Source organism: Podarcis vaucheri, assembly GCF_965113315.1.
Source record: "Podarcis vaucheri genome assembly, chromosome: 10".
NCBI lineage: Eukaryota > Metazoa > Chordata > Lepidosauria > Squamata > Lacertidae > Podarcis > Podarcis vaucheri.
In genome coordinates, this window is record NC_138748.1 from 74323155 (window position 1) to 74336626 (window position 13472).

Sequence of the window (13472 nt, forward strand, 5' to 3'; positions counted from 1 at the left end):
GATCTAGAAATTTGGTCAAATATGATGCTTTCCTTGTTGGGTCGAATTGCGGTTATAAAGATGAATGTATTGCCTAGAATGTTGTTTTTGTTTCAAACATTGCAAATATTGGACAAGATGTATTGTTTCAAGAAGTGGCAGAAAGATATTTCTAAATTTGTCTGGCAGGGCAAGAAGCCCAGAATAAAATTTAAGATATTAACTGATACAAAGGAAAGGGGCGGATTTGCCCTGCCAGACCTTAATCTTTACTATGAATCAGCAGCTTTCTGCTGGTTGAAAGACTGGCTACTTCTTGAGAACACTGACATTTTGGATTTAGAAGGTTTTAACAATATTTTTGGGTGGCATGCATATCTGTGGTACGACAAGGCCAAAGCTCATAAGGGTTTTAAAAACCATATTGTCAGGAAAGCACTATATAATGTCTGGATTAGATACAAAGACTTGTCGGAAAGTAAAACTCCAAGGTGGTTGTCACCAATGGAGGCAAAAGCTGTTAAAAAACTTAATATGGAGGCTAAATGGCCGAGATATTGGGAAATTTTGGAACAAGAAGGGGACAGATTGAAATTGCAAAGTTTTGAGAAATTAAAAGGAAAAGTGAGAGATTGGCTTCATTACTATCAAATAATGGAGGTTTTTAAGATGGACAGGAAAATTGGCTTCCAGGTGGAAAAATCAAAATTGGAGACTGAACTGTTAGAATCCAGTACTAAGAACCTGTCAAGAATGTATAACTTGCTGTTGAAATGGAATATACAAGATGAAATGGTTAAATCTGCAATGATTAAGTGGGCACAGGATATTGGTCATAACATTATGTTTGCTGACTGGGAAAAGTTGTGGACCACCGGGATGAAATTTACAGCATGTAATGCCTTAAGAGAAAATATTATGAAAATGATTTATAGGTGGTACATGACCCCAGTCAAGCTTGCAAAAATTTATCATTTGCCTGATAATAAATGTTGGAAATGTAAAGAAAATGAAGGCACATTCTTTCACCTTTGGTGGACGTGCCCAAAGATTAAGGCGTTCTGGGAAATGATCTATAATAAATTGAAAAAAGTATTTAAATATACGTTCCTGAAGAAACCAGAGGCCTTTCTCTTGGGTATTGTCGGCCAAGAGGTGTTAAAGAAGGACAGAACATTTTTTATGTATGCTACAACAGCAGCAAGAATACTCATCGCAAAGTATTGGAAGACACAAGATCTACCCACCTTGGAAGAATGGCAGATGAAGGTGATAGACTATATGGGTCTGGCAGAGATGACGAGCAGAATCCGAAACCAGGGAAGAGAAACAGCGGAAGAAGATTGGAAAAAATTTAAGGACTATTTAAAGAAATATTGTAAAATTAAGGTAAAGGTAAAGGTACCCCTGCCCGTACGGGCCAGTCTTGCCAGACTCTAGGGTTGTGCGCTCATCTCACTCTATAGGCCGGGAGCCAGTGCTGTCCACAGACACTTCCGGGTCACGTGGCCAGCGTGACATCGCTGCTCTGGCGAGCCAGCGCAGCACACGGAACACCGTTTACCTTCCCGCTAGTAAGCGGTCCCTATTTATCTACTTGCACCCGAAGGTGCTTTCGAACTGCTAGGTTGGCAGGCGCTGGGACCGAACGACAGGAGCGCACCCCGCCACAGGGATTCGAACCGCCGACCTTTCGATCGGCAAGTCCTAGGTGCTGAGGCTTTAACCCACAGCGCCACCTGCGTCCCTATTGTAAAATTAATGAATGTTAAAATGATGTTGGATTAGAAAATATGTGGTTATTAGCTGTAACGGTCAAGTTAAAGAAAATAAGTAACATTAAAATCAAGTTAAAAGTAAGGGAAGGATTTGCTGAAAAATTTAGTCAGAAATTGGGATACAGAAAGGGGAGGTATGAGGAAGTCGGGAAAGTAAGTTATAAGAAATTAAGGGTTGAAATTATATGGGTTTTTTCTTTTTATATTGTTTTTTTGTTTATGTTATTGTTTTTGTTTTGTCTTTGCTGTGATAAAAACTTTTGAAACGTTAATAAAAAATTTATTAAAAAAAACAGAATACAATGGCACTATTACTTCCCTTGATCTAGATGCTATACTCCTATTGATGCAGCCCAGAATTGCATTGGCTTTTTTAGCTGCCACGTCACACTGTTGGCTCAACCAACTGTTTGTGGTCAACCAAGACTCCTAGATCCTTTTCACATGTACTGCTCTCAAGCCAGGTGTCACCCATCTTGTATTTCTGCCTCTCATTTTTTTTGCCCAAGTGCAATACTTTACATTTCTCCCTGAATGAGTCCTTTCTGAATACACTCTCTTGCATGATGTAACTTAATCTGCAAGTACTTGGTTCTTTGCTTGCAACTCTCTGAGTTCAGCAAAGCCAAACAGGATCTATTGTCTTGATACACTTGTATAGGACATTTCACAGAAACTCTGATGTCCTTAAACAGTTGCATCAACCATTCACAATCCATGAGTGAAAATAGCAGAGCATTGAGTTCTGCTTCACAGGAACTTAGGCTTCCTGTCGTCTGCTTCTTGCACAGCCAGTCAAACAGACAGTGGTTATACTTGTAGCACACTCCAGAAGTGCTTGTACCATCCGTGGTGTCACTTCCAAGACTAGCATCTGCAAAGATTTCAAGACCTCCAGTCTTCTGACTGGTGAACCTCAGCCTGTAGTGCATAGTCCCTTTCAAATAGCGGGCTATGTGCTTCAGAGCTTTCCAATCCTGAACAGTAGGATTGTTGGCATGTCTGCTAGGCAGGTTAGTGCTTACAGATATGTCAGGTCTTGAGCATCTAGCCATAAAATTCAACTTGCCTAGAATGCATCTGTACAGCGTAGTGTCAGAAAACGCTTCAGCAGTACTATCTACCTGGTAACCTGTCACCATCGGTGTGTCTGCTGGGTTTGCATCAACCAAATTCAACCTGGTTAATACATCAGCAATTTTCTGTGTTTGCTGTACCAGAAAATTACCTGCTTGGTCCCTCTCCACCTGCAGAGAAAGATAGTTGGATACCTCACCAAGATCCTTCATGTCAAAGTGCTCTTTCAGCTGAGCTAGGGTGCTTTGGTACAAAGCCTGATTCTTCCAAAACATCAGAAGATCATCAACAAAACATAAACAATACTATCTTCCCCAAACCCCAGAATAAGCAGGAACTCTGGGGTTGCCCCATGGGGTTCATGAGGGAAGATGGGCCCGTCAGGAGACTTCCGTGGTACCTGCAGCCCCTCCTTCCCCCTCTTGCAATAAGGATTGGGGGAAATCTCCCATTAAATTACAGTATTTTAAGTTTTCTTCAGAACATGTAGGAGGCAGGGAGAAGTTCTAGTGAAGAAGCAGTATTCAGAGATCATGTGGTGGTGGTGGTGAGAGAGTTTGGTGCAAAAGCAAGTCACACACAGATGCACCCATCTTGCATTCTTGAGTACAGCAACTGCAGGGCATGAGCCAAGTATTGGCAGGGTAGGGGCCATGTGTAGAGCAATTCCCACGCTGAGCTCAAAAACACACACAGAGGCAGTAGGAGTTCTTCAGTAATAGTTTACTGAGTTTTCAAAGCATACAGTTCTCCCTGGGCCCCCAGTGATACACAAAACTTTGCTTCTGAGAGCAAATCCAGTTTCAGCCATAAAGAAATACAGCACACAGGATATCTAAGTCAGGCACACAAACCGGCAGAAGAGAGCAAGGGAGGAAAGAGGCTGGAAGGACACAGGGCAATGGAGGTGTGTTTCCCTTCATGTGGTTTTGGAGGGAAGTCAGCAACTCGGCATCTGCTGGGGCTTCACGAAGCAAAGCTTTCTGCCGGCTGCTTCCAGGCAAATGAGCATCCCAGACACTGTGATCTGTGGGGTGTTGCCATATCAATTGTTTTTGAAAGGTTATCATGATGTGGTCTAGAAACCAATATGGAAAAATATATCGCCCGGCCCTAATCCTCACTGACCACCAGAAACCCAAATAAACCCTCACCCCTTCTCTATCAAAAGGTACTTTACATCTTAGATTATAATCACATTGTTTGACACTGCCTTCAATATTTCATTACTATACAGTTTTACACATAAATTCCAGAACTTCGCATACACAACATGTGTTAATGACTGATTTCCTGCTGAGTTCATTTCTGTGAAGAAAAGAGTGGACTCCGAGAGGAAGACGTCCCGCACTCCAGACATCAAAATGGGTTCTTCCATGTGAGAGTCCTTGGATGTTCCTTAAACACTCCATTGTAAATAAAGCACTTTTTGTACTCTTTTCATTTAAACTGCTTCTCCTCTTTGAGTTTGTTGATGGTTTGTAGAGTTTCAACTCCTAAAGTTCTTCCTGTCCATGAGTCTGTTGATTTAGAACTTCCACTAGGACTGAACCTCTATCTACTTTCCTGATATTTATAAGGTTTGTGTTTTGTGTGAGTTTCTTGACATAAATCAAGGGTTCCACTCTGACTGCAGCTCCTACCACACGCCACCTGCGTCCCTGTTCCTTAAATACTCCATTATAAATAAAGCATTTTTTGCAGTCTTTTCATTTAAACTGCTTATGCTCTCTGAGTTTGTTGATGGTCTGAAGGGTTTCAACTCCTAAACTTCTTCATGTTGATTTTGAACTTCCACTAAGAGTGAACCTCTATCTACTTTCCTGATATTTATATGGTTTGTCTTTTGTGTGAGTTTGTTGACATAAATCAAGGGTTCCACTCTGACTGAAGCTCCTTCCAGAATCCATAAATTTACATGGTTTCTCCCCTGTGTGTCTGCTGATGTTTTCTAAGATTTCCATTCTGACTGAAGCTCTTTCCACACCCCATACATTTAAATGGTTTCTCCCCTGTGTGAGTCCATTGATGTGTTCTAAGTTTTCCATTCTGACTGAAGCTCTTTCCACACTCGATACATTTAAATGGTTTCTCCCCTGTGTGAGTCCGTTGATGGTTTCTAAGGTCTCCACTCTGATTGAAGCTCTTTCCACACTCCATGCATTTAAATGATTTCTCCCCTGTGTGAGTCCGTTGATGTGTTCTAAGATATCCTCTGTTACTAAAGCTCTTTCCACACTCAATACATTTATATGGTTTCTCCCCTGTGTGAGTCCATTGATGTAGTCTAAGGCTTCCATTGTTACTAAAGCTCTTTCCACACTCAATACATTTATCTGGTTTCTCCCCTGTGTGAGTCTGTTGATGTAGTCTAAGGCTTCCACTATGACTAAAGCTCTTTCCACACTCGATACATTGATATGGTTTCTCCCCTGTGTGAGTCCGTTGATGTGTTCTAAGATATCCTCTGTCCCTAAATCTCTTTCCACACACGATACACTTATATGGTTTCTCCCCTGTATGAGTCCGTTGATGACTTCTAAGGTTTCCATTATCACTAAAGCTCTTTCCGCACTCCATACATTTATATGGTTTCTCCCCTGTGTGAATCCGCTGGTGTAATTTAAGGATTCCATTCCGACTGAAGCTCTTTCCGCACTCTATACATTTATATGGTTTCTCCCCTGTGTGAGTCCGTTGATGACTTCTAAGGTCTCCATTCTGACTGAAGCTCTTTCCGCACTCTATACATTTATATGGTTTCTCCCCTGTGTGAGTCCGTTGATGACTTCTAAGGTGTCCATTATCACTAAAGCTCTTTCCGCACTCTATACATTTATATGGTTTCTCCCCTGTGTGAGTCCGTTGATGACTTCTAAGGCTTCCATTATCACTAAAGCCCTTTCCGCACTGTATACATTTAAATGGTTTCTCCCCTGTATGAGTCCGTTGATGTCTTCTAAGGTGTCCATTATGACTGTAGCTCTTTCCGCACTCTATACATTTATATGGTTTCTCCCCTGTGTGAGTCCGTTGATGACTTCTAAGGTTTCCATTATCACTAAAGCTCTTTCCGCACTCCATACATTTATATGGTTTCTCCCCTGTGTGAATCCGCTGGTGTAATTTAAGGATTCCATTCCGACTGAAGCTCTTTCCGCACTCTATACATTTATATGGTTTCTCCCCTGTATGAGTCCGTTGATGACTTCTAAGGCTTCCACTAATACTAAAACTCTTCTCACACTCCAGGCATTTAAATGGTTTCTCCCCTGTGTGAGTCTGTTGATGTGTTCTAAGTTTTCCAATATCAGTGAAACGTTTCCCACACTCCATACCATTAAATGTTTTCTCCCCTGTTGGAGGTCGTTGATGTGAACTATGTGTGCTCATTCATTGAACATAGTCCACATTTCACACATTTTAATTTCTATTCCTAATGGGGGGGAAAGGTACCCAATCCTCTAGAGTTTTGACTGTCTTCTCCATCTCCTTCTTCAGAGTGGGAAGAAAGGGAATCCTGTTTTGATTTCAAGGAAGTGAACAAAGGGAAAGAGAACACATCAAGCTCCATTAGCACCTTCTCCTATTTCAACGTCTCCTACATTCCCTCACCTCCTACCCATGTTCCCAACTTTCAGGAAATGAAATTGCCATGTCAAATGATAGTAATGCACCAGCAACCTTTCCTAATCCTCAACCAATGTTCATAAAGCAGCTTGATTTTTTAAAGAACGATGTGCTGTCTGATCTCATGCCCGTCTTTTGACACAGGACTATCCTAAAATGACACTGAAAAGCAGGATATTCTAGGGAAAATGATAAACTGTACTTAGTGGAATATGTAGTACCTTGGAAATATAGTATTGATTCACTAATGGCCTGAAGTTGTGTTATTTCTGGGGACATGAATTTATTCCTGTTCTGTCTTAAAGATCATAATCATACGATGTCATGGGGTGTTAGGGAAGCGGTAGTACCTTTGGCGGGGGAAATGTCATGCACCTTATGGGGTAATTTATCCACCATTGGTCCCCAGCTTGCACTCAGCTCTCACCTGTTTCTTCCAGAAGCTGTCAGGATGGAATAGGGGCCACAATCCCAGGAACGGCTTCAACTGGCTGGCTAAATCAGGTGAGGATAGCTGATGGGACTCAAATCCTTGGTGTATTAGGGAATTCTGTTGAGGTGAAGGCAGGCTCTGGTGGATGGAGAGGATGAGAAGAACAGTGAATCCCACAGTCAAGAAGGCAGATTCTGCCCATTTTGCAGAGGAAAGTGAAGGCAGATGGGGCTCGTCAACCTGGGAAGGGAGCTCCTCAAGAAGGAAAACTCTAGTCGTAATACTTTGGTGCACTCCTTCGCTTCCTCTTGAGTCATCTTCAGGAGAATAAAATGCTATAGAGGAAAATCTACAGAAATCCAGAGTGTAATTTCTATGGGCTAGAGTCTGAGGGGAATGCTCTTTCCTGGTTCTGCTGGATCTCTTAGCGGCTTTGGAGACCTTTGACCATTGTATCCTTCTTTACCCTCTAGAGGTGCTGGGGACCCTGCTATGCAGTGGTTCTCCTCCTTCCTCCTGGGCCATGTCCAGAAAGTGGTGTTGGGGGATGAGTGTTCAGACCCCTGGGCTCTCACTTGTGGGGTGCCTCGGGGCTCTGTCCTCTCCCCATGCTTTTTAATATCTATATGAAGCCGCTGGGAGAGATCACCAGGGGTTTTTGGCTGGGTGTTCAGAGGCATGTGGGTGATACCCAGCTCTTCCTATATTTTAAATTGGAACCAGTGAAGATAGTGAATGGCCTGTGTTGGTGGCCTTGGTGGTTTGCGGATAAATGGCGGCTAACAGATTGAGGTTGAATCCTGACAAGACAGAAGCACTGTCCCTGGGGGACAGGGGGCAGGCAGACCCTACCAACCTGCAGACTGTCTCACTAGGGTGGCCAATGCTCTGGTTACCTCCTGCTTGGTCTACTGCAATGCGCTCTACATGGAGCTACCTTTGAAGGTGAAACAGTAACAGCAACTAATTCAGAATGTGACAGCTGGACTAGTAACTGGGAGCAGCCGCCTAGACCACATATCACTGGTCCTAAAGGATCTTCCTTTAGGAGAAAGCTAGAGAGTTCCAGAAAGACATCTACTTCTGCTTCATTGACTATGCAAAAGCCTTTGACTGTGTTGACCACAGCAAACTATGGCAAGTTCTTAAAGAAATGGGAGTGCCTGGTCACCTCATCTGTCTCCTGAGAAATCTCTATGTGGGACAAGAAGCTACAGTTAGAACTGGATATGGAACAACTTACTGGTTCAAAATTGGGAAAGGAGTACGACAAGGCTGTATTTTGTCTCCCTGCTTATTTAATTTATATGCAGAATACATCATGCGAAAGGCTGGGCTGGATGAATCCCAAGCTGAAATTAAGATTGCCGGAAGATATATCAACAACCTCAGATATGCAGATGACACAACCTTGATGGCAGAAAGTGAAGAGGAATTAAAGAACCTTTTAATGAGGGTGAAAGAGGAGAGCGCAAAATATGGTCTGAAGCTCAACATCAAAAAAACGAAGATCATGGCCACTGGTCCCATCACCTCCTGGCAAATAGAAGGGGAAGAAATGGAGACAGTGAGAGATTTTACTTTCTTGGGCTCCATGATCACTGCAGAAGGTGACAGCAGCCACGAAATTAAAAGACGCCTGCTTCTTGGGAGAAGGGCAATGACAGGGCTTGACAGCATCTTGAGAAGTAGAGACATCACCTTGCCAACAAAGGTCCGTATAGTTAAAGCCATGGTTTTCCCAGTAGTGGTGTATGGAAGTGAGAGCTGGACCATCAAGAAGGCTGATTGCCGAAGAATTGATGCTTTTGAATTATGGTGCTGGAGGAGACTCTTGAGAGGAAAACAATGCCCGACCTGAAGAATTTGGAGCAAATGATTCAGCAAAGGAAACACAGCCCAGAATAACTAAGGAGATAGTACAAGAATACTTGGACAGTTTAGATGTATTCAAGTCTCCAGGGCCAGATGAACTGCATCCAAGAGTATTAAAAGAACTGGCAGATGTGATCTCAGAACCACTGGCAGTCATCTTTGAGAATTCCTGGAGAACAGGCGAAGTCCCGGCAGACTGGAGGAGGGCAAATGTTGTCCCTATTTTCAAAAAGGGGAAAAGAGAGGACCCAAATAATTATCGCCCAGTCAGTCTGACATCAATACCAGGGAAGATTCTGGAGCAGATCATTAAGCAAACAGTCTGTGAGCACCTAGAAAGGAATGCTGTGATCACCAATAGTCAGCATGGATTTCTGAAAAATAAGTCATGTCAGACTAACCTGATCTCGTTTTTTGACAGAATTACAAGCCTGGTAGATGAAGGGAACGCAGTGGATGTAGCCTACCTTGATTTCAGCAAGGCATTTGACAAGGTGCCCCATGATATTCTTGTAAAGAAACTGGTAAAATGCGGTCTTGACTATGCTACCACTCAGTGGATTTGTAACTGGCTGACTGACCGAAACCAAAGAGTGCTCATCAATGGTTCCTCTTCATCCTGGAGAAGAGTGACTAGTGGGGTGCCACAGGGTTCTGTCTTGGGCCCGGTCTTATTCAACATCTTTATCAACGACTTGGATGATGGACTCAAGGGCATCCTGATCAAATTTGCAGATGACACCAAACTGGGAGGGTGGCTAACACCCCAGAGGACAGGATCACACTTCAAAACGACCTTGACAGATTAGAGAACTGGGCCAAAACAAACAAGATGAATTTTAACAGGGAGAAATGTAAAGTATTGCACTTGGGCAAAAAAAATGAGAGGCACAAGTACAAGATTGGTGACACCTGGCTTGAGAGCAGTACATGTGAAAAGGATCTAGGAGTCTTGGTTGACCACAAACTTGACATGAGCCAACAGTGTGACGCGGCAGCTAAAAAAGCCAATGCAATTCTGGGCTGCATCAATAGGAGTATAGCATCTAGATCAAGGGAAGTAATAGTGCCACTGTATTCTGCTCTGGTCAGACCTCACCTGGAGTACTGTGCCCAGTTCTGGGCACCACAGTTCAAGAAGGACACGGACAAACTGGAACGTTTCCAGAGGAGGGCAACCAAAATGGTCAAAGGCCTGGAAACGATGCCTTATGAGGAACGGCTAAGGGAGCTGGGCATGTTTAGCCTGGAGAAGAGGAGGTGAAGGGGTGATATGATAGCCATGTTCAAATATATAAAAGGATGTTACATGGAGGAGGGAGAAAGGTTGTTTTCTGCTGCTCCGGAGAAGCGGACACGGAGCAATGGATCCTAACTACAAGAAAGAAGATTCCACCTAAACATTAGGAAGAACTTCCTGACAGTAAGAGCTGTTTGACAGTGGAATTTGCTGCCAAGGAGTGTGGTGGAGTCTCCTACTTTGGAGGTCTTTAAGCAGAGGCTTGACAACCATATGTCAGGAGTGCTCTGATGGTGTTTCCTGCTTGGCAGGGGGTTGGACTCCATGGCCCTTGGGGTCTAGTCCAACTCTATGATTCTATGATTTTATGAATGGATGCGTTTGATCTTCTTGCAATCCATGGGACTCTCAAGAGTCTCCTCCAGCACCATAATTCAAAAGCATCAATTCTTCGGCGACCAGCCTTCTTTATGGTCCTGCTCTCACTTCCCTACATTACTACTGGGAAAACCATGGCTTTATGGATCACTGCCCCTTCATGGATCACGACCTTGCCGTGGCGAAGGGGCTTGAATAACTCAGAGAAGCTATGAGCTATGCCATGCAGGGCCACCCAAGATGGACAGGTCATAGTGGAGAGTTTTGACCCAATGTGATCCACCAGGAGCAGGAACCGGCAAGCCACTCCAGTATCCCTGCCAAGAAAACTCCATGGACAAAGGCAACAGGCATATGAATCATGTATTAGCCTCCCATTTTCTGATGTAGCAATGATGCTCCACGAGCTGTATGCTGGGATAAGATAGAAACTTTTTTAAGTCCTTGTCACCCCATCCTCAGGGTTCAATTCTTCTTTCAACCTGTTGCGCAATAAACTTTGATCTACAGCTATTTGCTTTGGTTGGTGGCCGGACTCCTTCCTTTATTCCGCAGGGACCGATGGGCTCTGCTCGATGAGCTGGGTGGCTGAGCAGCCTCGCACCTGGATTCTCCCCCCCCAACACCAAATTAACCTTTTATTGGTCAGACCTAGGAGACTTGAAAGCCTTTGGGGGCATACAACACCCGGACTCTGAGCCTTCATCCCTTGTGGGTCCGCCAGCTGGTGCCACCCCCCTTTCACCCAGCCAGTCCATGACAGCAGCAGCAGCAACAACAACAACAACAGTAAAATAAGTATGATAAAAATATGCACACTGGTCCTCTGGCAGGAAGGATGATAACTTCTGGGACTATGGAAAAATACTATCTTCCCCAAACCCCAGAATAAGCAGGAGCTCTGGGGTTGCCCCATGGGGTTCATGAGGGAAGATGGGCCCGTCAGGAGACTTCCGTGGTACCTGCAGCCCCTCCTTCCACCTCTTGCAATAAGGATTGGGGGAAATCTCCCATTAAATTACAGTATTTTAAGTTTTCTTCAGAACATGTAGGAGGCAGGGAGAAGTTCTAGTGAAGAAGCAGTATTCAGAGATCATGTGGTGGTGGTGGTGAGAGAGTTTGGTGCAAAAGCAAGTCACACACAGATGCACCCATCTTGCATTCTTGAGTACAGCAACTGCAGGGCATGAGCCAAGTATTGGCAGGGTAGGGGCCATGTGTAGAGCAATTCCCACGCTGAGCTCAAAAACACACACAGAGGCAGTAGGAGTTCTTCAGTAATAGTTTACTGAGTTTTCAAAGCATACAGTTCTCCCTGGGCCCCCAGTGATACACAAAACTTTGCTTCTGAGAGCAAATCCAGTTTCAGCCATAAAGAAATACAGCACACAGGATATCTAAGTCAGGCACACAAACCGGCAGAAGAGAGCAAGGGAGGAAAGAGGCTGGAAGGACACAGGGCAATGGAGGTGTGTTTCCCTTCATGTGGTTTTGGAGGGAAGTCAGCAACTCGGCATCTGCTGGGGCTTCACGAAGCAAAGCTTTCTGCCGGCTGCTTCCAGGCAAATGAGCATCCCAGACACTGTGATCTGTGGGGTGTTGCCATATCAATTGTTTTTGAAAGGTTATCATGATGTGGTCTAGAAACCAATATGGAAAAATATATCGCCCGGCCCTAATCCTCACTGACCACCAGAAATCCAGATAAACCCTAACACCTTCTCTATCAAAAGGTACTTTACATCTTAGATTATAATCACATTGTTTGACATTGCCTTCAATATTTCATTACTATACAGTTTTACACATAAATTCCAGAACTTCGCATACACAACATGTGTTAATGACTGATTTCCTGCTGAGTTCATTCCTGTGAAGAAAAGAGTGGACTCCGAGAGGAAGACGTCCCGCACTCCAGACATCAAAATGGGTTCTTCCATGTGAGAGTCCCTGGATGTTCCTTAAACACTCCATTGTAAATAAAGCACTTTTTGTACTCTTTTCATTTAAACTGCTTCTCCTCTTTGAGTTTGTTGATGCTTTGTAGGGTTTCAACTCCTAAAGTTCTTCCTGTCCATGAGTCTGTTGATTTAGAACTTCCACTAGGACTGAACCTCTATCTACTTTCCTGATATTTATAAGGTTTGTGTTTTGTGTGAGTTTCTTGACATAAATCAAGGGTTCCACTCTGAAGCTCTTTCCGCACTCCATACATTTATATGGTTTCTCCCCTGTGTGAATCTGCTGGTGTAATTTAAGGTCTCCATTCTGACTGAAGCTCTTTCCGCACTCTATACATTTATATGGTTTCTCCCCTGTGTGGGTCCGTTGATGACTTCTAAGGTTTCCATTATCACTAAAGCTCTTTCTGCACTCTATACATTTATATGGTTTCTCCCCTGTGTGAATCCGCTGGTGTAATTTAAGGGCTCCATTGTGACTGAAGCTCATTCCACACTCTATACATTTATATGGTTTCTTCCCTGTATGAGTCCGTTGATGTCTTCTAAGGTGTCCATTCTGACTGAAGCTCTTTCCGCTTTCTATACATTTATATGGTTTCTCCCCTGTATGAGTCCGTTGATGTGTTCTAAGGTCTCCATTCTGACTGAAGCTCTTTCCGCACTGCAGGCATTTAAATGGTTTCTCCCCTGTGTGATTCCGTTGATGTCTTCTAAGGCTTCCATTATCACTAAAGCCCTTTCCGCACTCTATACATTTAAATGGTTTCTCCCCTGTGTGAGTCCGTTGATGTGTTCTAAGGGTTCCATTATGAATAAAGCTATTTCCGCACTCCAGGCATTTAAATGGTTTCTCCCCTGTGTGAATACGCTGGTGTAATTTAAGGTGTTTATTATGACTGAAGCTCTTTCTGCACTCCTGGCATTTAAATGGTTTCTCCCCTGTGTGAGTCCCTTGATGTCTTCTAAGGCTTCCATTATCACTAAAGCTCATTCCGCACTGTATACATTTATATGGTTTCTCCCCTGTATGAGTCCGTTGATGTCTTCTAAGGTGTCCATTATCACTAAAGCTCTTTCCGCATTCTATACATTTATATGGTTTCTCCCCTGTGTGAATC

At 43.6% G+C, this 13472-nt stretch overlaps 1 protein-coding gene across 1 annotated transcript in view; it reads right to left on the reverse strand.

Annotated features, from left to right (window-relative positions):
* The window catches only part of LOC309541263 (uncharacterized protein), a 225739-nt gene that overhangs the window by 58559 nt on the left and 153708 nt on the right, over positions 1–13472 (reverse strand). Inside the window, exon 6 of the mRNA XM_082238911.1 lies at positions 6892–7035. The gene's annotated coding sequence lies outside the window, so the exon portion shown is untranslated. The remainder of the gene's footprint in view (positions 1–6891; positions 7036–13472) is intronic.